At 46.4% G+C, this 25,545-nt stretch overlaps 1 long non-coding RNA gene across 2 annotated transcripts in view; it reads right to left on the reverse strand.

Annotated features, from left to right (window-relative positions):
- The window catches only part of LOC146059542 (uncharacterized), a 30,869-nt gene extending 18,089 nt beyond the window's left edge, over positions 1 to 12,780 (reverse strand). Inside the window, exons 1-2 of one of the 2 annotated variants that reach the window (XR_014470269.1) lie at positions 12,507 to 12,780; positions 11,185 to 11,313 (exon numbers count right to left, since the gene is read on the reverse strand). This is a non-coding gene — a long non-coding RNA (uncharacterized LOC146059542). The remainder of the gene's footprint in view (positions 1 to 11,184; positions 11,314 to 12,506) is intronic. The other variant, XR_014470270.1, reaches the window with a different exon arrangement.
- Positions 12,781 to 25,545: the final 12,765 nt, after the last annotated feature.

Consider the following 25,545-nt stretch of genomic DNA (forward strand, 5'->3'; position numbering starts at 1 on the left):
GCCTCTGGAAGGGCCCGGGCAGCACATTTTGCCCACCACAACCCCCCCCCCCCCCCACAGGCTTCTTCAATGCAGGACACCGGCGGCCAATTAAAATGCTGCACCGGCCTTAGACCTAATCAGAGCTTGTGCACCGTTAGCCTATCAGGGCGGCTGCCGGTACACAAGCTCTGATTGGCTCACCAGTCGGTGCTGCATTTTAATTGGATGCAGGCATCCTGCATTGAAGAAGCATGTGCTTCAGGACCTGCTGCGTTCAGCAGGAGAGGATGAGGGAGCAGGAGTCAGGCGGTAAGTGAAGGGAGGGAGATAGGGAGGGAGATGGGAGTGGCCCGGAGGGGCCCGTACTGTAAATCAGTCTCGGGCCCCAAAATTCCTAGTGGCAGCGCTGATTGAAGTGGACACTCGCTGCATCTGTATGTTGTCTCACCAGCTCACTGAGTGCATCTTCATGCTGTTGGGAGTGGGAGCTAATGGGAAGCAGAGAGCCGCAAGCCCTCGCAGCTAACATTTGCTAGCGATCACTCTGTAAATGAAAAGATTTGTATGTGAACCACAGTGTAATAAATGCAGAATGAAATACATTGAACAGAACCTGACATTACTTAAATCCAGCGCTTACTAATCACTTCAAGGTGATCTGTCACCTAAACTGCTGAAAGGCCAGACACTTATTTTAATATTTCCTTGACACCAGGGGTTAATGAAACTTCCTGTATCTGCTTTGAGGCATAAACCACAAAGCATCATGGCTTTTTTTGAATATATGCTAGCAGTGCATAATTACTTGCATATGGTGCTGGGGTGTCATGTTTCCAGCTTATTATCAATAATCATATGTATTTTACAAGGCACAATTAAATTGGGGGCAACTGGGAAATATTGTGAGTAGAAAAAAACATAAGGCTAGTGTCCGTGTATAACTGAAACACTGCCATCTGCTGACAGTGAGTGAAATTACAGCTCTTTCTCTTTCACACATACAGAAACACAGAGGCATTCACTAGGTAGCAGACAAGCTTTCAAAGCTCTGAGAGAGGGCAGCGCCAGTTCAGTGAGGTGGGGTGACGGGATCACTGATTGGGCAGGGTGTGGGGCGGGGCTACGATTTATGTAATTTGCTCCCACAGACCCCCTCCCTCTCGCCGAGGGAAGGTCGCGAGAGACTGCCCGCATTCCGGGAGGGGGACCCAATTTCAGGGACCCTCCCGGCCATTCCTGGCAGGTAGGCAACCCTGATTATAACGTTTTATCTCCATTCGTTGGCAGTAATGCAATTTTAAAACACAAGGTTTGAATCTGCATTTGTCCGAGTGAATGAATTCCTTTTTCTTGACCGAAATGGCGCAACGTTTGCAAAATATATTTTAAAGGTCAAGTGTATTTCTTTACACTGGAAACCATTGTCATTTGCTGTTAGTTTATGTTAGGTAGATTGTGCCGCATCTCCTATTGTATTCAGTTGAATGTTCCCAATTACAGGGTTCGTCATACCCCAAGCTTCAGCCTATGATCATTTTACAGTTTTGCAATTCCCATCGTGTCTGTCCCGGCTGCTGTCTGACTCAGCATCTGAGTGACACTGCGTGGTATTCTCATTATAACCGAATAATGCCTAAAGTACACAACTCTGCTACCTACGTAACCACGGTCATTTCATGTTCTTTGCTTCCTTCTATATTGCTTTATTCCATAGTGAGGCTGGATTAAGTTGATGAGTGTCATATTATGAACAAAAAAAACAAAACCCCACTGTAGAAATTCCTGTAAGCCTCTAGATGTTGCTGTTGCTATTGTTGTCTATAAACCTCCTAATGGCTGAGGATTGCCCTGTGCATTCGTCAGTGATAATAAACCTATACAGATGTAGCTACACACAACTCAGCTGCTATGGCCCGTTTGACGCACCAATTGGGCCGATTCAGAACGCTTTGGACAGGTCCGAATTCAGCATCGTCTCCAATGCTGGGGGTGTGCGCATGCACATAGTCGCTGATGCCCCTGGATCGAACACCTTCGGCGAGAGTTTCCCTCGTCAGGGCGTTCACAAAATGATTGGCAGCTGGGGGGATGGGGGTTGCTGGGGTCCGCCCAGCGTTTCATGGGCGTGTCTCCCAAAAACTGGAAGTAGGTAAGTATAGGCTTAGTACATTTGCCCATGGGCATAACTATAGTGAGTGCAAGTAGTGACATTTCTATGGGGCCTGGACTCAGGTGACAAAGTTGCACACCAATATCCCTTATTTGCCCACTAAGCGATTGGTTCTGATACATTGCTCAGCCTGGATTGTGTGACATTACATTTTCAGTGACAGATGTATGTTATAATGATAAGGGACACAGTATGAACTGGATGTCACTGTAATGTGTCGTCATCTGCTCATGGTAATGTTGAGGGCACTATAATGTTACGTAATAAGGGCGCTGTAATGTGGCACAGTAGGAAATGGAGGCACTATGAGGGTCAATCAGGTCCCGTCAATATTTTCTTACTGTCCATTCATCTGAGCCACAGTGCGCATGCATAGCAATTGAATAGTGGTTGGGATCACACCAAGGAATCAGATACAATGTGAGCGACAAGTAGACAGAGTTTGTGGGGGGTAACAGGAAGTGGATGGCCAAATGCAGAGTGTCATGGCGGTTCATGCGGCATTTTCCCGGCATACATAAATTAGCAGTTGCGATCTTACTTGCTATGGGAGAAACCTCTGTGTCTTGGAAGAGCAGCTTAGTCAGTGCGTTTACATATACTGTACATTCGGACATAAGACAATGGTACTAATGTATCAGCAATTATACACAGTTGGGTGGAAATGACGCGATAGCTTCTGAGATAAATGTGCAAATAATTGCAATTGCATTCAGCAAAAGATAGAAACAGTGGCAGCAGGAAAAGACTCGTGTGAATTAGCCCCTATAATATGGCATAATACAAGCTACGGAAATGTAACGTGGTATGGTTTGATAGTTGGAGGACATTTTAATGTGGCATAGTATGAACAGTGGGCAGTGCAAAGTGGCATAATATGAACTGGGGAGGACACTGTATGGCATACAGTGGGAGCCACTGCCATCTATGTCCATAATAGGATTTAGTGAGTAATTGGATTACTCTGCTAATCCCCTACTCTATTGTTCTATGTATTGTATTGTATTGCAGTTGAGAACAATAGAATAGCCATGGCGAGCCATGGCCAAAGGAACAAAGATGAAACTGGCTCCTACTGTAATGTGAATAGGGAGTACTTTGTGGTATATTGTGTACTCACTGCCGTACAATATGACATCATGTAAACTAGGGAACCACAATGGTTCACAAAATAAACTAGGCACTAGCATATCTATAATGAGTGCAAGCTGTGTGGTGCACATGGGCCTCTGGGTCCGGGGGGCCACACACCGCACAATCTGCACCCATTTAATTATGCTCACTGCTACATCGGCCCGGTGCTTGTTGCAGAGCTGCAAGTATCACTGAGAAAATTGCTGCATTACTAGAGATGTCCCCAGGACACAGGTGCCATGTTCCCAGAGACCTCTGGCACAATGCCTAACTCTGCTTCGCCATTGGAGGAGAGGGTGACCAATCAGAGCATGAACACAGTGCCTCTGGAACTAAGGAACTGTTATGGGTCATAAAATAACAAATTCTGCGGGAAAGGGGTCTCTCCAGACTCTTTGGGACATGGGCCCCATCAATAAGTCTTGCCTAGTCTTTATACAGTTTCTTGAAAGTCCCAGCTCCTCCATCTGTGCAGGGAAACCACCTCACTTACTGGCAGCAGTTCACGTCAAGGATAAGCATCACAAAAACATACAGTACTTTGTTAAAATACATTGTACTATAGTACAAAGGTCACATATGTTAATAGCAGCGCACAGGTGGAAAACACTTTGCCATAAATCGACCCCATTTCAAAACACATGCAGAATGTTTCAGTTAGCAGTGTGTGGGCCAGATGTACTAAGCTTGAAAAGGGATAAAATGTAGAGTGGCAGAGTACCAGCCAATCAGCCCCTAACTGCCACAGGCTGGGTTTGAAAATTATTATTATTATTATTATTAATAATAATATTTTTTTAAATGGATAATAAGCAAATGCTGAGAAAATAAGAAAGTCTTGATTCTGTTTTTGAATGATTCTAAAGTGGGGGCCTCTCGAACTGTGCTCCATACAGTTCCATGAGTTGGAACCACAGGGCAACATGAATTTTGGGAGATTCTAGTTAAAAGTTCTTCATCTACAGATCGCAGTAGGTGAGCGGGACAGTAAGGGATTAGAAGCCTGGGTCCAGGTTATGTAGGGCTTTAAAAGTCAGTAAGCCAATCATGAAATAGATGTATCATCATTATAGGCAGCCAGTGGAGTAGAGAGTAGAGAATGGGTGTTATGTGGCTGGAACAGGGCGGCTTGGTTAATAATTTGGAAGCTGCATTTTGTACCAACTCAGACTCAGACTCTGGCCTCAGTCTGCATTTGGCTGATGGTGCAGTTTCTATACCAAGTTGGGGAAATGATAATGAGTTGTGAAATTTGCAGATTTTGTACTAATTGCTCTTCATTACAGGGGTTATTTAGGACTGATCAGTCGAGAATTTATTCGGCCGGTGCAATAGAATCAGACTAATCAAGGCCGGAGCTGACGTTGCACACCATCCCTAAAAAAACGCCTGGGCTTGCCGGCGTTTTCCCTGACTCTCCCAGAAAACGGTCACCCCCCCAAACGCTGGTTCAGTCTTTCAATAATTGTGAATTATAGATTTATTATATTATTACTTATTTACAGTTTAAATTTTCTGCTCCCGAGTAAGGGCGATGGGCTTCCCTTCGCGTCCCCCGCCAATCCGCGCTGCATCCCACTTACCTGTGTCCGGGCAGCCTCCTGCTGTGCTGCCTAGACTAATGATCTCCTCCTGCCTGCACCGCTTCTGGGTGCAGGGAGGAGGAAAAGGAGCCTCTCACAGCCGGCTGAGGGTTCAGAGAGGGAGGGGGGACCCGCAGCATATCGCCGGCTATCGCCTTTGCGTTATTAATCGCATATGTTACTGCATATGCAATTATTAACAATGCGAGTGCCGGCGATATGCTGCGGGGGTTATTGGAGAATCCCGCCTTAAATAATTTTCTATCGATTTCATTTTGAAGTCATTTCATAAAAATCTTTATTAACCCCTTTAAGTGGCAATTGAATTTGTCAAAATAGATGTGAAAATTGCCGAGCAAACATTTGTATTCATTATAATGACCTGTAATGTTGAACTAATATAGGAAGTATAATATAATAATATAGGAAGTATAATCTTTGACACATTTTTTTAATTTGAATTTATATAACAAATGTGAGCGGCGCTGGAAATTTTTTGTAGATTTTTTGAACATCTCTCACAGAGACCTTACCTCACTTACCTCTCACAGAGACCTTACCTCACTTACCTTTACCATATATTTGTATGCCAATTCAAACCTAACTACTGTATTTACAGTTAAATTATAATATTAAATAAATATCCACTAAATCTAATACATTTGCTTTTCTAATTGCCTTAGACATTGTATACAATGTAACCACAAAGACGTCAGCTGGGCTCGCTGAGCTGAATTTAACCCAATGTAATTTGCCATTATACACAAATAGTTCCCGCTGATATTAATCACTTTTGATTTGCTTAAGTGAAGAAATAACTAAGTTGTTATTGTTTCAGTTTTAGAAGAAAACAAACTAATAAGATGTTTGTTTATTTTGTCCGAGATGAACAACATTTGGCTAGTTTGGAATCCTGGTAAGGAATTGAGGGTTAGATTTATTATAGTGGCGCTAAAAGCGCCGCTATAACCCTCCGGCGATGCCTCCTCCAGCTGACAGCGCATCGGTTAACACAGACGCGCTGTCTGCTTCTCCCGGCCGGCTGGACTGCGCATGCACGGGATCTCGCTACTCTCGCGAGATCCTCAGCACAGCTCAGAGCCAGCAGCAGGGACAGCGCTGTCCCTGCTGTGGGCATAGTGCATCGCTGCCTGCAGCTGTCAAAGTCGATAGTTCATAAATTAGGCAGGAGGCAGGCGTGCACTATGAAATATCGTAGCTGCGCTTTGCCTCCTGCCCCGCACCGCCGCACGATAGACACCCGCTCGGCGGGTGTCTTAGATCAGGGGAAGCGCTATGCCCTGCAATAACGCACGGGGATAGCGCAGATTCCCCTGATCGACAGGTAATAAATCTACCCCTGGGTCACTTAAACAATGATCATTATTGATCAATTAAAGGGGAACACCACTCATGCTTTTTCTAATTAACGCATTATTAGTTTACTGGTTTGCAGATCATTATTATTAATAAAATGACCAGATTCTGGTGGAATATATTTTTTGCTTAGCTCCACTTTTCAGTTTTTAAAAACCATTTAAAATGGTTCCCTATCCTATCCTTCTATAATATAGATAGACAGACAGATGTCTCATTCGCAGATGACAGGTGGTGTCACATTTGCACAGATTGTAAAAAATGATTTGCTGGTTCGTGAATTGCATATGGATTTGCAGGTAGATAGCGAATAGTGATCGTTTTTGCAATTCACTTTCAGATTTGCTAGAGAAGTGGGGGGGGGGGGGGTTCATTCTGTCTGGGACAGCCATTAGAAATCGTGGGGAACGGGACTGATTTCTAGTCCCGGACCGGGCCTTTATCGGGAAATCGGTAGAGATGATTGGTTCGGATTCCTTGGAAGACCTGCCATATGCACAAATATATATATATTTAATCTTTTTTACTGCCTGTGATATGCGCAAATACTAAATGTAATCTTTGTACTGTCTGTGACATGCGCACATATGTATTGAATTTTGTACTGCCTGCAATATGCACAAATACACATTTAATCTTTCTACTTTTTTTCACAGGCATCTTTTTTTTCGTGGAAAGCATCTGTAAGCTCTGGGATATGCTCTATATATACAAAAAAGTCTACCACCTTGTGTGTTGAATTATTTCTACCCAAATCCAGACAACAACTGTCAAGCCATATGCACCTTTTGTAAAGTCGTAGAGGTAGTAGGGGTGAGGAACTTCACCATCTAGAAACCGCCTGTTAGGTCACTTGCAGCACAATCATCAAAAGGTTTTGACAGATTCAGAAACTTTGGCTAAAAACGTAACAACCAATCCACTGTCACCTATCTCTGTTCTCTGTTAGAGCCAAGCACTTGCAATCTCCACCACCAACACCTTCATCGTCATTATGCTTAGTCATGTTCAGAAGTAGTCCTGCAACCAATTCCATAAGCAGGACTGACTCCTCTCCTATCCGTGCTTCCTCAGAAGGATCCTTGAGCTCTATACCTTCTGCTAATACTGCTGCTGCTGATAAAAGTGGATCTTCATCCCAGAAGGGGACCAGGAAGAAAACTTGTATTCATTTAACAAAACAATTGACTATTAATCCATCCTTTGCAAGGGGACCCAAGTATGACAGCTGTCACCCAGTTTCAAAGTGGATTACTGATGCCATATCAGCTATGCTGGTATTAGATGTGCATCCAGTATCCATCTTTGATGCAGTGGGTTTTACACAGTTAATTGAGGTCCTGTGTCCCGCTAGCAAATACCATCATGGTGTGATGATGATGATGATGATGATTACGTCTTGACTATGTAGAGCCAGTTTGTGCACAGAGAGAACTTTGTCAACAATGTCCATTGTTCATTGGCAGCTTGTTTTGTGGAGGCCCAAACAAACCAATCACTTCAGCCACAAGTGTAGCAGTCTCTTTCATTGAAATGATTGATTTGTTAAACTATGCATGTCCTGTTTAATATAAACAACAAAAAGGTGGGTGGGACAGCCCAAGAACATTTCCACCTTGCACCTCTTTTCTTTGCATTATGCATTGCTTCATAGTTTATTAAACTGCCTTCCTGTCTGAATGAAAACAATATTGTTGTAAGCTGTGAGGTGGTCAAAATCGACTGGAAATGAGTGGAAATTAATGTTATTGAGGTAAATAATAGCATAGGAACAAAAACAGGCCATAATTCTGTAAGTTTAGTGTTTTTTTATGACTTTTCTTTTTTTATATATAAAACTACAGATCCAAAACCAGCAAGGTTGCTTTTGGAAAAACCAAATACAGATCTAAAAATCAGAAGGAGATACAAATCCAAGACCGAAACCAATGTAGGTATTCTGAGCTCAGGCATCCCATCTGCATTCCATTTTATGATTTTGTTGTTACCGCTTTCCAAATCAACCCAGGTCCGTGTTTCCATGTTAACCCAGGTTGATCTGTGGTATGAAAGTGCCGCAACCTCCTCCCCCAACCACTGATTATGCGCCACCACTACACCCCTCCCCTCCCCCATGTGATCTCAGTGACCCGGTTTGCTGCATGAGCTTTCATACCGCAAATGCCGGGTTTCTACTGGGAAGTACCCGTGTCCTGACCCCTGGTGCGACCCGATATTTGCAGTCCGAAAGGGGTATTAGTGTCACTGTCATTTATATAATATATATATATATATATATATATTTTTTTTTTTTACTTTTAACTCCATGATTCAGTGGTGTTTAGAAGTTGCTGAATTGAAAAACTCGCTGTTTTCCTTTTTAATCCCAGACATCCAAAAGCAAAATATAGCTGAGTTTGTGTCCTGGGTGTTTGTGTGAGCATAAATCAATTGCTGATGCTGTTTCTGCTCACAGGAATATAATCATGTGTTAGTGCTTAGCTGTGGTCTAAGCAAAGTGCATGGTGGTTTGGTTTTCTCCGTATCTTCTCTGTATGCTTTATACTGTCCTAATATTTAGATCATTTCTTACAAATGGAATATACTGTGAATAAACCTAGAGGCAATGGGCAGGGCCGCCAAGAGAAATCCTGGGCCCCGGTACAAGAACTTCCTGGGGCCCCCATGGACGGAGCTCCCCGCACACTCTGCGGACCCGTTGTTACGCCACTGCTTCCAAGGTGGATACAGGGACAAAAATGTACACTGTAATGACTATTACACATGTCACACACCCATTACATATTATACCACATTCCATAATGCTCATTACACGTTATGCCACACACCGTAATGATCATTGCATATTAGGGGGTTAACATGCTCATTGCCATGGGATTAACCTGCTCTGCCAGAGGTTAACATTCTCTGCCAGGGGTTAACATGCGCTTTGCCATCGGATTAACCTGCTCTGCCAGGGGTTAACATGCTCTGCCAGGCGTTACATGCTCTGCCAGGGGTTAACATTCTCTGCCAGGGAATAATATGCTCTTTGCCATGGGATTAACCTGCTCTGCCAGGGGTTACATGCTCTTTGCAAATGATTTACACATACCCTCCAACATGGCCCATTCCATTAGGTACAAAATGCTCTGTTCCTGGACTTCCCTGCCGGTGGCAGTTGCAGAGGTGGGGCTGCAACACAGTCCAAAATTCTAAAAGGGGAGCCACATATACTGCCACCCCAAACATCACTGTCCTGGACTCACTGGCAGTTGATGTGACCTCCCTCTTTGAATTTTTTACTGTGCTGGAGTCCAACCTCTGTAACTGCCACTGGCAGGGAAGTCCAGGAATAGAGTATTTTGTACCTAATGGAATTGTGCATGCTATTAACACAGCATGCACATTAATTCACAAGGTGGGATTTCACTATAGTGGAGGGGCTTTCACCTGATTAAATCATACTGTATATTTAAGACATACAAATATAGACATATAAATATAGTGTTCACTCTAGGATTTTTTAGGGTAGGGTGCTGCCCACCAAGCTCCGCTCTCATACACTCGCAGCTGCAGCGGCAGAGGCGCTGGGGAACACCGGAGGGCTGAGAGGGGCAGGCCATTCAGCGCAGCAGGCAGCAGGAAGAGCTGCAGATAACAAAGTCCTGTCAGCGATGTGGTGGGTTCTGGAAAGGCGCATATTACAGCACAAAGTAAGGGCATATCACCTGAAGGTGTATATCACCTGAAGAAATTGCCGTAATAAAGGCAATGAAACGTTGTCACAAGATGCTGCATTAAGTGATTTTTTTTTGGACAAGCTGCTAGGAGTGCCGCTCCTCACCCATCTATTGTACAATTTTCATGCACCCAGCACAGCAGCTTCAAAACAGAGAGAGCCAGAACACCCCCCCCCCCCAACAAAGATATATATATATATATATATATATATATATATATACAGTCTGTATTGTCTGGCACTCTGAAGATGAGGTTTACTGCCTGGTTGCCTTCCTAAGAAACCCATATATATATATATATATATACACATATATATATATACACATATAGATTCTGATTCTCCGGCACTCTGGACCCCTCCCGGGGCAACTTGCTGGGGTGCCTTCCTCTGGGAGAACTAGTCCCTTACAGATAGCGGGCTGGTGGGGCGGCACTCACAGACTGCACATTAGGACTTGAAACGGTGTAACAAGTGCGTTTAATGATAATGTTTCGGGGAGCTAGTCCCCTTCATCAGATCGCTGACAGAATGATAAAAACAATAATAAATAGGGACACTTACCAATCCATGCCGGGCGCGTCGCGGTCCCGTATGCGCCGTCCGCCTCCGTCCAGCTCCTGTCACGCAGACTTCCGGCAGTTGGAGGCAGCCACCTCCAACACATCACTTCTGCCGGAAGTCTGCATGACAGGCGCTGGACGGAGATGGAAGGGGACTAGCTCCTCGAAACGTTATCATTAAATGCACTTGTTACACCGTTTCAAGTCCTAATGTGCAGTCTGTGAGTGCCGCCCCACCAGCCCGCTATATATATATATATATATATATATATATCCCACCAGCCCGCTATATATATATATATATATATATATATATATATATATATATATATATATAGTCCAAACCGACTGCACACAAGGGTTATCCACAAATAAACTGCTCGTTTAGCAGCTATGATGCATGAAAAGGAGCAGTTTATTTGTGGATAACCCTTGTGTGCAGTCGGTTTGGACATTGTATATCCAGGACACGCTGGGATGATATGCAACGGGTGCAAGCTGTGGATGCAAGCTTAGAGTGCCGGTTAACTGTCTTCCAAATATATACATATATGTGTGTGTGTACATAAAATATTAATATTATATTGTCATTTATTTATGCAAATAAATCATAGCTACTAAGCCAGCCCAGGCAGAGGAGACAAATGCACTTACAATTGGCAGTTTATAGTGAGCTCAGCTGTAAGCTCCTTCGGGCCGGCTCCACTGTGACTGCACCTTCGCCTTCCTCCTGGTGCACGACTCCGGAGTCCCACCACCAGGGGCTGGCTGGCAACTTTTAGCCTGGGGGGAAAACATAAGAGAGTGGCCCATCACTCCGATAGAGGGCGGGATGCACCAAGCAGTAATGGTACATCCTGCCGCCCATCGTCACAATGCTCATCGCATATCTACTGACATACAGATGGGGCAGGCCTCTTCTTTGCTGGCAAATCCCCAGAACGTCAGCGCTGGCGATCCACCAGCAGCCTGCCTCACCATCTGATTGAGACGCGCGTGTGTCTCACGCGCACACGCGTCTCAATCTCAATTCCGGGGGAAGCGCCATCAGAAGGGGACGTGCGCGCCTCTCGTGCGTGTGCGTCCCCTTCTCACTATAAAGATGGCGCTGGTGGGGGATGGGGGCTGGCGTCGCCATCCCCTGCAAAGATGGGACCTGCCCCATCTGTATGCGATAAGCAACACAAAGTGATAAGCACTGGCAACTGTGATCCACAACATTGCCTGGACTCCCGGGTTTCTTACCTAGAAGTCCCCCTGCGCATGCGCACAGACCCAGGTGGCCACAGGGCTTCCTGGGAGGGATCCGTTTTGAATCCCTCACACAGCAGTGCTGTGGGAGCAGCCCACTCCGGAAAGGGAAAACACATGTGGGAGAGAGATAGATAGCGAGAGAAAGAGAGGGGGGGGGGGGAGATAGTGGGAGAGAGCACAGTGGAGGGGGAGATAGAAAGAGAGAGCGCAGGGAAGAGTGAGATAGTGAGAGTCTGAGAGAGAGCACTGGGTAGAATGCGATAGCAAGAGAGAGAGCGCAGGAGAGAGATAGCGTGAGAGCGCAGGGGAGACAGAAATAGAGAGAAAAAGCACAGGGTGGAAGATAGGGAGAGAGTCCACAGGGAAAGAGTGAAAGAGACAGCAGGGGAGAGAATGAGAGACCACAGGAGAGAAAGTGAAAGAGACAGCAGGGGAGATAGTAAAAGAGACAGCAGGGGAGATAGTAAAAGAGACAGCAGGGGAGAGGGAGAGAGACCACTAGGGATATAGTTAATGAGACAGCATGGGAGAGAGAGAGACAGCAGGAGAGATAATGAAAGAGACAGCAGAGTAGATGGAGAGAGTGAGAGAGACCACAGGGGAGTTAGTGAGAGACAGCAGGGATGAGGGAGAGAGTGGGAGGGACCGCAGGGAAGATATTGAAATAAACTGCAGCAGGGGAAAGGTAGAGGTAGACTGCAGGGGTCAGGGAGTAGTGGTACCTTGTAGTTACGATCTGCAGTTGATCACAGGTCCACTCCAGCCTTCTCCAGTCCATCCTGTGCGGTGTAGTAGGAGGAAGCAAGGACCAGAGGAGGTCAGTAGAAGACAGGAAGAGAGTTGGGGGCGGGGCTACTGCAGAGCCCGGGCAGGAAGCTGAGCTCAGCTGCTGGGGGCCTTAGGAGGGAACTCGTCCGGCTGTCAAGTTGAACTTGTCTGACTGACAGTCGGTGCTGCTGCTGCCCTGGCTTGGACACACAGTCACTGTCAGCCCAGCTCTGGCACACAGAGCTGACTGAGCACAGGCGCGCACAGTCTCCGTCCACACAGTTTGGTAAGGCTGCCTATGCGCGGCCGTATCACAGCTTCCGTATTACCAGCAGTCTGTGATAAGTCCGCGCATTGGCAGCCTTATCACACTGTGTGCATAGCCTGCCCTGCATGGTGGTCACACGCACACGCACAGGAGACCTGCAAGATGATGTAATCATCATCTTGCCAGAGTCTCTACACGGAAGCTCCGCAGCGGTGGAGCGCCGCGTCTGTACGCTGACTGCACGCACTTACAATGAAGTGAAGTGACAGTCAGCAAACAGTAAGCACCCGCTCCCCTCTCCTGCTTCGATCTACTGCCGCCCGCGCTCCCTCTACACAGAATCGCGCTGTGCAGCGGCAGCCGTTGCTAAAATAACAAAAAAAATAAAAGTTTTTTTTTTGTGTGTCCTCGGACCCGGGCCCCCTGATAGGCCCGGGCCCAGGTAAAATGTACCCGCCCCCCTCCCCTCTCGGCGGCCCTGGCAATGGGAAACAGAATTTAAAAGAACATCTAAAATATAAAAGCTGCAATAAACATTGTAAGGTACTTGTGTATTATCACGGCGCCCAAATTTCTTACGTACGGCACCGTAGGAAAATCACTGAGCCTGAATGTGTCGAGCGCAGCGAGCCCCGCGAGGGGACGTGGATTACTTTACCTGTATTCCACGTCCCCTCGCGGGGCTCTCTGCGCTAGCCACGCTTTGGGCTCGCCAAGGAGGACGCTCTCGCCATGCTTCCGGGTGGCGTGGATAGTGGGAGGGGGGGCAAAAACATCATTGTATGTCATACAGTTATATTATTGTATAGCTAATGTAATGGCATCGCACACCCTATAAAATGCATTTCTGCAGGAGATGTGATGCGATGAGATGCGATCCCCCGGGGCTAAGAGAGCAGTGAATAAATTACATAGGAAAATGGCCCATGCCATGCGATGTAATGCGATTTTCCTATGCAGAATAGCCCTCTAAGCAAATTGCTTTAGTGGGTGCCGTGATAATACACAAGTACCCATTTTAAATATGTGAGCTCAGTACAGCCACAATACTACCATTACACATACAACAGTATAGCTACACGCCCACAATACTCCCATTACACGCACAACTCAGTATAGCTACACGCCCACACTACTCCCATTACACGCACAACTCAGTATAGGTACACGCCAACAATACTAACATTACCTGTACGACTCAGTATAGCTACACGCCCACAACACTCCTATTGCATGCACAACTCAGTATAGCTACATGCCCACAATACTCCCATTACATGCACAACTCAGTATAGCTACACGCCCACAACACTCCCATTACATGCACAACTCAGTATAGCTACACGCCCACAATACTCCCATTACATGCACAACTCAGTATAGCTACACGCCCCAAATACTCCCATTACACGCACATCTAGTAGAGCTACATGCCCACAATACTACCATTACACACACAATTCAGTATACTGTAGCTATACGCCCCCAATACTCCCATTACACACACAACTCACTATACTGTAGCTACACGCCCACAATACTCCCATTACATGCACAACTCAGTATAGCTACCCGCCCACAATATTACCATTATCTGCTATACTCAGTATAGCGACATGACCGCAAGAATCCCAGTACCTGCATGACCCAGTATAGTGCAAAGACTCAGTATAGCGGCACATCAACAATACTCCTATTACCCGCACAACTCAGTGTAGCTAGCTACACGCCCACAATACTACCATTACCTGCAAGACTCAGTATAGCGACACGCCCACAATACTCCCAATACACTCCTATGATGCGGGTCCCTTGTGTGCAACAGCAGCATTGCTGTTCATTTTATATCAAACAAGATCTACTCAACTCAATATAGGGGGCAGGGCTGCCTCATCAGTAAACATCGCTCCTGTTGTGACACAATGCTGTAAATTGGCTGGTCCGTGTTGATTGGGTGGGGCTAAATGACAGGTAATTTACCTCCGCCTCCCCCTACAAGGAGCTGCAAATCCCAGGTATAATTTCTTCAATCTATCCAAACCGGGGCCAGTCCCCCCAGTGGCTGTGGGGGACTGCCCCCCCCCCCCCCAAAAAAAAAAACAAATCGGAAGAGTAGGCAAGTATGAATTAAACCTTACATTAGCAAACAGCAGGTTCTGGAGTATTCTCCAGAATATGATACTGTAGAGTCTATGCAACTTTCTTAGCCGTATCCACCCAGACAGCGCAATAAATGGGCGTCTGAGCAAGTCGCTGTGGTTAAGAAAAAGTTGATCGTAATCTTAAACTCAACACGTGTTGGATTCCGATTAATCAATCTGGCCACTTCTATTAACTTTTCAATTCATTGTAATACACAATGTCCCTGCAAATTTAGAGATAGTGGAGTTTAATTGTTAACATAATTAAACTCAATTATGCCTTAATTCCATATGGCTCACGTCCTTGAAAAGAGATGATGAGGCTTTTGATGTTCCTGCTCCCTGCAGTTGGGGAGAGGAAGTTGGGAGCGATTAATTCCATATGTAACCCATGAAAGTGATTCTCACAGCTACAAATGACAAGACAGGAGGAACGTGCTTCTTTAATCTTCTCCTTAATTGTTTAATACACAATGTTAGATTTTAAGCATACAGTATCATTGCTTTTCTCTATTATTTTTCTAAATGATTTTGAATGAAAATTTTGAATCTCTATATAGAGCGTGACCATTATTTTGCCACTGAAGAAATCTGTAATGGCTGTAAAGAGTGAGGCCAATGGTTGCGGGGGGCATGCTGGGAGGGTTCTATGTTGGATCCCTAACACAACAGTGCGGCAAAGAGAAGCCCGTAGGCTTTCACAGCTGGAGTTACCCTCCGCATCGGAGCCCCACATTCAGAAATGCGGTAAAAAAAACAAAAATTGCATTTTTACCGCATTTCTAATTTAGTACATCCCATCCTAGGAGTCTTATCTATTTGGATGCATTTGCGCTTTGAATGTCCTTATGAAAATATTCCCAATACAACAAGTACGTTTGTGTGCATATTTTGAGATGGCTTAGATAGCATCCAGCTCAATAATAGTATAATTTGCACCAGGTCTATTTACAACCAGCTCACTGGGGTCATTCAACCTAAAAACAGCATGTCAGGTTGAAGAAGTAAGGAGCAAACAGGTGCCCACCTATATAATGCTGGATGGTGGGTACAGCTTACTGGGCCCGGTGTGGCAGGCTGGCAACCTCTACCCCCACCAAGTGTATTTTTACCCCCTTTTGAGTGCCATAAGTACCAAACATATGGGCCGCCACCTTCCTTCTTTGTCCATGAGGGAGCTTACCAATCACACTGTGGGAAATTCGGCCAATCAAATTCAAATCCTTAACTCAGCTTCCAAGTAAAACAAGGTTAAAGCTTCAAACTGAAAGCTTTCTCTGTCAACACCAGTGGGAGATGTTTTCTTTAATTGAGATTGCCAGTCTTGTGGCTAACTGGGCTAGGGGCAGTTCATTGGGGATGGGGGTTTGAGTAAATTGTAAATGTATCATGGTCACCTAAAATCTCTTTTACACTGACTTAAAATCCTGGATTATTGCCGGTTCAACCCGAGTTGGGACTCAATTGAAACTGCTCCCAAAAAAATAACCCTGGTGACCAAGCAATCCAGCTTGGGATTCGAGCAGGGTTGGACACGGGTAGGACCTGTGTTGGAGGGCATTGTAAACGGATAACCTGGGGCATCCGATCTGGGAACTGTTTACTGCAATGGGAGAAGCTCATACCTCCCAACTGTGTTCACTTACACTGTGCCGCCTGAATGCTTCCAAAACGGATATACTCCAGGTCGGAGGCTGCGTAGTGAAGGGGGTACTGGCAGCCGTGGTGACTTCAGGAGGAGCAGCCCAGGCCCTAGCCTCTGTCAGAGTGGCAAGGCCTGGGACGGTTGTCCCCATAACACCCCCCTAATGGCGGCCCTGCTGAGCGCGGCTATATCAGTGTATGATAAGGCGCCCGCAAGTGACATGCTGGAAATCCTTTAAGTAAAAGGCTACTCATCCCATTCTTATTCATAGACTCAAATATACAGAGAATAACTTCTGTCTCTACGTTATGTTAATGTTCACAGAGGAAGGAACCCTTCGCCTGAATTTGGGTGTGTCAATGATAAGTCTTCGGATAATTATAGTATTAAACATTTTGATTTCTGGATTCTTTAATGTAAATAACAAGGTTCGAAACCCTTGTGAGAGACAGGAGCCCTCGGTAATTATTAGGTTTAGAAAGTCATAATCTTTATGTAATAGCTCCAAAGTTCAGAAATTATTTTAAGGCAGCATTGTGTATTTATCAGACACGGAACATTGCAATCTGGGAAACAAAAATGGAAAACAAAATCATATTCAGGGAAGACGCTCTGCCTGCCAATTCTTATATATCTATACCGGCAAGCAGAAACCGTGGGGGAAATTTACTAAGATGGGAGTTCTATTTCACATGGGATGTTGCTATGGGAAACCAATCAGAATCTTCAGATGGAGCCGGCTCCATCCTTGCAAGGGATGGCGATTCTATGGCCATCCCCCACCAGCGGCCGGCTACCGCCAGGGGCGTGCACGCACGAGACACTTGGCGGGGGTCCCCGCTGCCTCCCCCGCTGTCGCCACCGATCCCTCTCTCCACCACGACCCCCCCCCCCTTCTTGAACTGGGCAGTGTCTCCCTGAAGCGGGGACAGGCAGGGAGATGCTGCCCAGCCGCTGTGATACTGGGACGCGCGTGCACGTGAGCCGCACGCGTGCTCCAGTGTCTATCCCCGCGCACGCCAGAGAGGAGTCTCTGGGGAGCGCCGGGCAAAGATAAAGCCGGCTCCATCTGTACTTCTTAGAAGATAATAGATAGTGGGGGGTACCTAATTCTGGATTCTAACTGTCGGAGCGTTCTGACAGTCCGAATACTGGCCTGTTTTTGCCCCGACTCAACACATTCTCGACAGGCGGAATTCAATGTTCCGTCTGTCGAGTGTCAAAAAGGGGGCATGCCAGCAACAATGCCCATGAATTGTTGAGATACGCACGTGAATTCGACAATTCCACCTGTCGAGATCCACCTTCAATGCTGTTGAGCATTTAATAGGTGGCGGGCGTTATTTCCACTGTCAGAAATAGCGTCCAGGATTGAATATCCCCCATTATCTGATTGCTTGCCCGTAGCAACATCCCATCTGAAACAGATCTCCCATCTTAGTAGATTGTCGCCCAGAAATCTGGTGATATACATATTTTCAATGTTGATGGACAGCATCAGTGGTGTAACTAGAACTTTGTGGGCCCCATAGCGAAATTTCTGCGAGAGAGAGAGAAAGAGAGAGAGAGAGAGAAAGAGAGGACTGAGAAAGAGAGAGAGGGCTTCATTGAAAAAGAGGGAATGAGTGAAAGAGAGAAAGGAGTGAGAGAGGAGTGGAGCAAAGAAAAGAGAAAAAGAGAGGAGAGAACGAGGGAGCACATCAGAGAGTGGGAGGGAGAAGAAGACAGGAGAGGGAGGCATCGCAGGGTAGAGAGGGAGGGGGTGGGGGAGCAGGGGAGGGAGAGCCAGGCTGTGACAGGTATCTTGTACTTTCCAATTTACTCCTTCTGCACCCACCCACCACCAGGTACCTCGCTCTGTCCCCTCCCCCTAAAGAAAGAGCTGAGCACCGTCAATGTTAGGTTTCCTCATCAGCGCCTTCAGAGGAGACTTGCTCACCACTACCACTGGACCTCCTGCTCCCCTCCACCACCATTCCTCCTGCTCCCACGCCCACTACCAGGCCTCCTGCTCCCTCGCTCCCGGTGTGGTGACTCACGGGGTCACCCCCCTCCCCTTATTAGGATAACCTTGGGTGAGTCTAATACCCCTGTAGTTCGGCTTACACACATAATGCCCCCACTAGTGCCACACACATAGTGCTCCCTTTAGTGCTGTTTACACACAAAATGCTCCCACTTTTGCCAATGACACACCTAATGCCTCCGCTTACACATCTAATGCCCCACTAGTGTGCTTACACACCTAATGCCCCCACTAGTGTGCTTAAAAGGGGCAGACTAAATGGGCCAAGTGGTTCTTATCTGCCGTCACATTCCATGTTTCAATTACTATGTTACACACCTAATGGCCCCACTAATGCGCTTACACACCTAATGTCCCCACTAGTGCACTTACACACCTAATGCCCCCACTAGTGTTGCTTACACACCTAACGCCCCTACTAGTGCCTCTTACACAAATAAACCTCTTACACCCCCCCCCCCCCCCCCATAGTAACGCCACTGGCCAGCAACGAGGCGGACGGTGTGGCCGGGCAGCAGCCAGATCCCATTTGCCACTGTGGGTCTGGGTACCAGCTAGATCCCTTTGTCACCATGTGGCTGGGAATGCAGCATGGCGGGCGATGCAGAAAGCGACCTGCGCAGGGTGACCTCTGGCGATATATGTACAGTCTTATCCCGAAATCTCAAGATTGGAAACTCCAATCACGGGATTGAAAGCCCGGCAATTTTGGGGTTCCACCAATTCTGGGATTGGCCGCCTTATGTGCAAGTATTTAAGTAAACGCTTTACTGAAGACAACATACGACTACAGCTGACAAAATGAGTCCTTTGAGATATAATATAACCACAACAGTATACCCAACTGTCCCTCTTTTCTCGGGACCATCCTCATACCTCCCAATGTAAGTAATCTTCAAAGACGCAGTTGGTCCCAAAATGGGTGGGGCTAAGTGGGTAGAGGGCAGGGCCTCTGTAAAGGGCACGACCTATTGCTGCGACCCCCATTTTTTTATCATTTTCAGGGCGTGCCCAGAACTTTCGTACCGACGAGGCTGCAGAGCATTGGTGATCTCCTGCTACCCCCAACTACCCCCCACCTGTGGGAGGGACAGGGGGACAGTCTCCAAATTCCAGGACTGTCCTGTTGTTAATCGGGGCTGCTGGGTTGTATGCATCCTGTTTTTTTGGGGACGATCTAGGGTCGGCAGTGTCTCGTGGTGAGCTAGTGGCAGTTGGGAGTCTACCCTACCTGGCACTGCAGACTGGTGAATAGATGTTGTGTGCATGCATACAGCGTCTATTCAGAGATGGCAGAGGGACTGGGGGGCATGGCCAGCGCTGTGTAAGTAGTTACAAAAATGTGGGCGTGGTCTGCGGTCGTGGCATCTCCATGAGGCCACGCCCCCTGTGACAAAGACTGCATGCAAGCTTCCCGAATTCTAAAGTCCCCACATTGGGAGGTATGCGCAACCGTGTGCTTTGCGTTTGTATGTCAGGGCAATAAACTGAATTGAATGATTCCAAAATCATTGCGCTCCTGCACGTGAGATGACAGACGAGTACATCGCTGCCGAAAGTCAGCTTAAGCCTTTCAATTAGAATTTCACACGTCTTGAAAAGATATTAGACAACAAGAGTGGAAGGAAAGTTCACCACTAATATCAATTACACTGGAGTGATATACATGTGGGCGGATTCACAGAAATCCTGACTTTTACTTGTAACTGTAGAAAGAAAACCTTTCAGTCCCATACGATGATAACAGCAGCATTTTAATGAGTAAAACATACATGATCCATCCACTAACAGGCAACACGCTCTACTGCAATATTCTGTGATTGATGACTGTCTCATTTCTAATGGAGCCCACACACGCACCGATCCCGGAGTGCGTTGTGGGCTTAACTAGCACACATAGCATCGCATCATATGCCTTGTGCATACGATGTGCATGCGATGCGATGCTATGCTAGAAAAAGCTAGTACAAAAAGTATGTGCAGCACATACTTTTTGTACTGTACGATGAGGTGCCGCACCCCATCGTACAGCATCGCACCGCCGGCAACGGTGCGTGTGTGGGCTCCTTTAGGAGAGTCTGGTGGCATATTCTGAAAACTGAGTTTTATTTATTAATAAAGTATTCATACATTTAATGGCTATAAGATAAAGGAATCTTCTTTTTCATTTTTTTTTTTTTATACATTTTTACTCTGATTTTAGAATTTATGAAAATCATACTTTTTGTACTGTACGATGAGGTGCCGCACCCCATCGTACAGCATCGCACCGCCGGCAACGGTGCGTGTGTGGGCTCCTTTAGGAGAGTCTGGTGGCAGATTCTGAAAACTGAGTTTTATTTATTAATAAAGTATTCATACATTTAATGGCTATAAGATAAAGGAATCTTCTTTTTCATTTTTTTTTTATACATTTTTACTCTGATTTTAGAATTTATGAATAGATTTATACACTGTAAATAGCCAACACGGAGGCAGATGTATTAAGCCTGGTAAAGTGATAAAGTAGTGATAAAGAGGTGATAAAGTGGAAGGTGAAAATGCACCAGCCAATCAACTCCTAACTGTCATTTTTTAAACACAGCTGATTTGTGCATTTATCACTTTAACAGGCTTAATAATACATCTTTCCCACTGTCTTATTGTGATTGTTATTTATATGTTCGTAATTACACACACACACAAACCTATGAATCAATGATTGACCTAAAGGGATCCAAGAGACTCTCAGATCATTCAGCGCCTGAAGAAGGTGTGAGCTTGCCACACCGAAACGCGTTAAGCCTTTTCACACCCAATTGGTTCCGGACCAGCATCATTCAAGAGGTCTTTGCTACATCCATGACCGTCTCTGTGCAACAGTACACTCATCACTGCGAGGACATCTTGCTAAACATTACCAGACGGACCCTACTCTAGGGCTATCATTCACCTCTTGCTGGGAAATTGACCATGACTGCTCAGAGCAGTGTGGTGAGCTGGGGAGGGACAAATGCAGTAGCAGCTTGCTATTTCTCTACCTCTTGTGTAATTTTTTTCATGGGGGGGTGGCCACGCCCCCTCCAGAGGCCATGCCCCCTCTGGTAGCCACCCCCCTCCTTAATTTACCAGGTTCCGGCCTAGCTTTTGACGCCCCTGCTGGTGTTACACCCAATATTCTTACCAACACCTACCAGAAATTGTGCACTTCATCATTGTATTTTTCATTGTTATATATATGTGTACACATACCATTTTTATTAATTTATGAGGATACCTCATGTTTTTATGTATAGAATAAATATTGATGTGACAATATATCTGTATTTGTACCATTACACAGCGAAACCCAGCACTGTTCAAACCCCGTTTCTCTTATAGCCATATTTCCAGAGAGACTTCACACACCACTCGTGAACAGCAGCTAATTAACAGCGCCTGGTGATCCACTAGTATCATTCAAACATTTAATGTTGGACACAAGTCAATTTGTGCATGCTAAGTATCCACATTGCATTAAATTTGTCCCGTTGCGTATTATAAAAACTTGCACCACTATATGGAACTTTACATATCCAAGACTTGCGACTTCCAGCACAATAAACACAAAGCAAGTACAGTCAGGGCTTACAGTACAGTACAGCACCCTCGGCAACACTTGAACATAATGTAGTTGTCCTTGCCGTAGGATATTGCAGGCCAGTTATTCAGATGTGCAGGAGCTGGAGTACTGCAGGCCTGTGAATTAAGATGTGCAGGATCTAAGGTAATTACAGGTCAGCTATTTAGATGTGTAGGAGCTGAGAGATTGCAGGTCAGCCCTTCAGATGTGCAGGAGCTGGGGTATTGCAGGGCAGCTATTCAGATGTGCATGAGCTGAGGTAATTGCAGGCCAGCTATTTAGATGTGCAGGAGCTGGAGTATTGCAGGCATTTAGATGTGCAGGAGCTGAGAGATTGCAGGTCAGCTCTTCAGATGTGCAGGACAAAGTGGGCAAAAAAAATCCAAGACAAGGATCAAACAGGCAAGATATCCAGGATTCAATCCAATTGTCCAGAATGGACCAGAACCAGCAAGAGGGTAGTTTGCAGACACAAGCTACTAACTATCACTGATGGGAAGGTGCTGGCCAGGAATGAATTTAAAACACGGTCCATCTAATCACAGGAGATCCATTAACAGGCAATTAATTGGAACAGGCAACAAGTGCACATAGCAGCAGGAAAGATTAGGTAGGCAGACAGCCAAAGACATGGAGCAACCCGTGTCCCAGTTACCTGGCAATAGACAGCCCCCCTCTCTGAGCAGCCGGCTTGATGCTATGCGATGGCCCAGACTCATGCCGGGAACCAGCAGCACTTGGGAACAGAGAAAAGGGGAGCACTGCTGAAGGAGAGAGCCGGTGCCTGGCCGCAGCAGCTAAAACTGGGTTAGGGAAGATCCTATATTTTTATTTGTACTGGGTCCCACAATTTGTGATTTTAAAAGTATATTACAAACATATACAGGCACACGCATTTGAAAACATAATGCGGACTGAAAAGAGGTAATCAAAGTGCTTAACAAACAATCACATAATAGAATCTTCACTGCAACATTGCTGATCACTGATCCGGAACAAGCGTTCCAGTTTCTATGATGTGACTTCCCAGAGTAGTGCCCAATTCATAGAAGTACAGACAGTCCTCTGGATTACAAGCCAAGAGCCATAGCCTCTTATGTGATACAGTCAACATGACTTTCGATGGACAGGTCGCGAGGTCGACATGGGTTTTTTCACTTTTTTTTTACCCGACATGTGCCGGCAGGCGGTATTTCATGCCCTACCATCCACTAGGGCGTGGTTGGAGAATAAAATAGTGTGCCGAGCGCAGCGAGGCACCGTGCCCGAAGCATAGCGAGCGATGCGAGGGGCTGCGGTTCACTTCCAACTGTGTCCATGTCGACTGTGTCGACATTCTGGTAAAAAAAAACAGTGAAAAAACCCCATGTCGACCTCGCGACCTGTCGCCTGAAAGTCATGTTGAATTTTTCACCTGTACATTCTATATGTCGGGATTTTGACCCTGTCGGGATTTTGTAGATGCTTGCTTTCCAATATGTATAAGCTACTGTTGGACGTAGGAAGCCCGCTGCACCTCACTCCCAAATGTAGAATATCTTTGCCATGCTAGATGTACTTCCGAGACTGAACAGGGTGAGAAATATTCCCATAGCATATCCACAAACTGCGTTACTGAGGTGCGCAAATTGAGACCCAAAGCCTTAATAGTTTTTGCAGAGATCCGAGCTCCAGGAATGCACTTGAACAAACCCTGGTTCACGTACAGTATTGTAAACCAACAGCAGACGTACTTCTCGGTAGGCGTTTTATGAGAACATATGTTACCGGCTAAGGAAATGGAAACAGAGGAATGCTCAGCAGAGTCAGGGGTATAAGTTGGACAAATGTCACATTATAATAACTCTTTTCATCCAGTGCTGTTCCGTGTCCCGCTGGTGAGTACAGCATGTGCTGTGTCACTGGCATAGGACGTACATTTTTACATTGTAACTTGTGATTAGATATTGCATCTGAGAACACTTAACATTTCGCCTTCTGCACAGAAAATGCACCAAAGCACAAGTAATCTGTTCCCGGGAACGGCAAAGTAAATATTTTGTGTCCCGGTCTTGGTGAGGTTTTGTCACTCTAGCTTACAATAACATTGCGAGAGAGAGATGGATGCCACCGTGTGATTGCTGGTGACACAGTTCCGCAGCTCGCCTCCCTTTTCTTGTTAAATGCAATAAAACAGCCGCAGAGTCCGATTTCTCTTCATATTTTGGGGGTTATTCACAGGGGTTTGCGAATCCATTCACAGGGAAGAGGGAACCTCCCACTTCTTTTGATGGTCGCCGGCCATCGAAAGATGTGGACGGTGCACGTGTATAAAAGTGACTTTCAAGTCACTTACATATGCGTGCATGCTGGGAAGGAAATGGGGCGGGCAGCTGACATCCGGTGATGCCCACCCGCCGCGCCCGCGCCGCGGCCTCATTAACATGAGAACGCCCAGCATTCTCATGGGAACGGTTTCCATATGCTAATGGGGCCGCCAGCTGCCCCACACCCCTCTCTGCATCCCCCCCCCCCCCCCACTGTCCTGGGTGTTTGCCGTGAGTGCACGCACCCTGCATATACACATGCCCAGAAATGAGTATGCGCCACCATCGGTCCCCGTGTGAGCGCATTCTGGTTTCAAAGAAACCACAATAAGGCCCTTTGTGTTAAAACAACAGCGCAGGGGTACAGTATGGAGATGTGAACCGCACTTCATGCAGAGGTGCACCGGACACACTACAACCATCCTGCTTTAGGGTGGCAGAAGCCTCACATCCCTGGTGACAGCTGAGTACCTGGGCACTCATCATCCAATGCTGTAGAAACTGTGGGTTAGCTGTATGAAGCAGTGATAAGGGAGGAGCAGTGAGCCAGAGGAGAAGTGGCCCGTGGCAACCAATCAGCACTGACGTAACATCTATAATTTGCATGTTATAAAATTATACAGAGCAGCTGATTGGTTGCAAATGCACATTACCGGTAGAATCCGGGCTGTGCTGCGGCTGCACAGACATTTTTTGTGTTACATCAGCTGCATCCAATGCTGCAGCAAGTGAGCTCCGCACCCCATGCCCCAACCGGTCCGGATACTCCTCTCTTGACAGGACCATGCCCAGGGCCGAAGCAAGCCCCCCCCTGCCCCAGGCAAATCCCAACGCCCGCCTGCCCGCTCGCTCGCCGCCCGCTGCTGGGGAGATTTCAGCGGGCAGCGGACGATACTGTACCACAGGGTGGGGGTGTGGGTGACACTGCGGCGTGCACCCACAACCCCCGTGTCCAGGGGGAGAGAGGGAAGCTACCTTTCTCCCCTGCTCCCAGTCCCCGCTGCAG

Source organism: Crinia signifera, chromosome 2 (assembly GCF_055691185.1).
Source record: "Crinia signifera chromosome 2, ASM5569118v1, whole genome shotgun sequence".
Taxonomy (NCBI): domain Eukaryota; kingdom Metazoa; phylum Chordata; class Amphibia; order Anura; family Myobatrachidae; genus Crinia; species Crinia signifera.